The sequence below is a fragment of the Gavialis gangeticus genome, unplaced genomic scaffold, assembly GCF_001723915.1.
Source record: "Gavialis gangeticus isolate Ggan-Ray unplaced genomic scaffold, GavGan_comp1, whole genome shotgun sequence".
Lineage (NCBI taxonomy): Eukaryota > Metazoa > Chordata > Crocodylia > Gavialidae > Gavialis > Gavialis gangeticus.
This window is the reverse complement of record NW_017729026.1, coordinates 12,995,628-12,997,796: the sequence shown is the minus strand read 5'-3', so window position 1 is coordinate 12,997,796 and position 2,169 is coordinate 12,995,628. Positions and strand designations below refer to the sequence as shown.

General features: G+C 41.4%; 1 protein-coding gene across 1 annotated transcript in view; it reads left to right on the top strand.

The window, feature by feature from the left end:
* The first annotated feature begins 643 nt into the window (after nt 1-643).
* PKIB (protein kinase (cAMP-dependent, catalytic) inhibitor beta) overlaps nt 644-2,169 on the top strand; it is a 60,076-nt gene continuing 58,550 nt past the window's right edge. The window contains exon 1 of the mRNA XM_019520024.1: nt 644-760. The gene's annotated coding sequence lies outside the window, so the exon portion shown is untranslated. The remainder of the gene's footprint in view (nt 761-2,169) is intronic.

The window sequence follows — 2,169 nt, the reverse complement described above, 5'->3', positions numbered from 1 at the left end:
CCAGAACAGATTAGACCAGGGGACTTAACAGGGTTAGGGATGTGCTGTTTGATGTGGTTGAAGAGGGTGGAGAGGCCAGTGATAGACTCTCATTTATTTTAGGAGTAAAGATGTGTGCATGTGCTGCTTGCATTTCAAAAGATGGAAAAAAGAGGAGCAGACCAGATAGATCAGGGGTGGGCAAAATGTGACCCACGGGCTGGATGCATCCCGCCAGGCCATTCTAGCTGGCCTGCAGGGCCTCCCCAAAATTTAGAAAATTAATATGTATCTGCCCCCGGTTGCCTGTCATGCAGCCCTCAATGGCTTGCCAAAACTCAGCAGGTGGCCTTCTACCCTAAATAATTGCCCGCCCCTGAGATAGAGGTACTTGGATATCTTGAGTCTATTTTAACAACCCTTGTAGCAGCAGGACATTGGCTGCTGCAATCCCCTTGCTTTACCTGTGGCAAGCTGGGGTTTTATGTCTTATGGTTGTGCTGGGGTTGACCATGCAGTAGTTTTACTAAGATGCTGGGCAAGTTTCATTTAATGGGATGCTTTAGATAGGGATGACCCTGCCCACGATGAGGGGTTGGACTCAGAAGATCATTGGAGGTCCCTTCAGCCCTACTTTTCTATTATTCTGTTTTTTACAGAAAGGAAGAAGGCAGGAACAAAGTATTTCCTAGTGAAGAGGCCCTGCAATGTTAATAACCTTACAGATATCCAGGAAATAAGTGGTTCCAGAGAGGCCACCAAAGAATCAGGAATTTCAAGTGTGAGTTAACATAGGTGAGTGCAGAATTCATTAATGTATGTCTGGGATCCATTAGTTGGAGGGCTGGGGGAAGCCCACAATTAATTACTGTAATGTGGGAGTGGAATGAAAAGCTTGGGCATGTTCAGAGCGGGCACATGCTTTGCAGCAGGTGTTCTTGGCACACAGCAGTGTCTCTCCTGGCTCAGTGTCCTGCTGCTGTGCATGGGCAGGAGACAGAAGCTACAGAGGTCAGACTCCAGAGCCATAATAAGAAGACATGGAGAGATGAGGTAAAGAATGGGAGAATTTTAAGGAGTGGAAATGGTGACATTATTGTGAAGACCTCTGGCAGGAAATGTTGAGGAAGGGGGAGGTTTCAACAAATGGTTGCAAAGGCTGGCTTTTCAAATCTGAAACGGTCAGAGTTTCACATGCATTCACAGTAACATTTTTTCTTACTGTCAGATATTCATAAGACAAACATGAAAGTTCCTTTAAATATGCATAAAACAGTCTCTTAGCCAGGGATTTGGAGTCTCTCCAGTCTGCTTCAAGCATTGTCCATGGTACTTGAAAACTTGCTCCTAGCAATTGTGGTTTGACGAATGAAAATAGTGCACTCAGTTTCTGCTTAGTTTTCTAGTCAATGTCAATTTGAGTTTCTAGTTCAAGGTCTTGGCATGCACTGGCAAGAAAGTACCTGTTCATGTTTGCAGTACTGGATCACAGGCAGCTGGAGAACGTATTTTTGGGTTTATTTTTAAATCAGTGGAATGTAATAGAAATACATCTTTGTCCCAAACAGGCAGGAATTTGCAGAATCCCAGACCAAATCTTCCTAGTGGCTTAGTACTCTTACCTCCCATTACTTTGGTAAAAGTCCAAGTTGCTTAAAACATTTTTGATTTCTGGTTGCAAAACCTAAAATGTGGGCTGTGTGTTACCTCCTGTTATCATTTTAAGTCTGGAATGGTTATTTCTTTGGTGTACTAGACAAAACAGGATAATGCAATCATTAAAGTGATGCAGGCTGCAACTGAGCAGGCAGTATAAGCATATGCTTATGTTTAAGCACGTACAATTTTCCTACTGAAGTTCAGTTCCAGAAAATGAGTATATGCTATGCTTAGTTGGACCTGCATGTTGTAATGCTCTTTAGTGAAATAATTCTTTGAAAAGACTAGTTAGAATAAAACTGGAATTATGATTTCTGTGACACTTTAAGTGAATTTTAATCAATTAGGGATTTTCAGTCCTATTGTATTTTTTTTTTTATTTCTCCTTTAACAAATGGGTAAGTTGCTTTATAATACATCTTTTAATATTCAAAGGGAATGGTGAGCCTAAAGATCTGTTTCCTGAAATACTTAGAGGACAAATGCTCATCCCTTAAATATAATAGAGGTGAGTGAATAAATTTCTTGTAT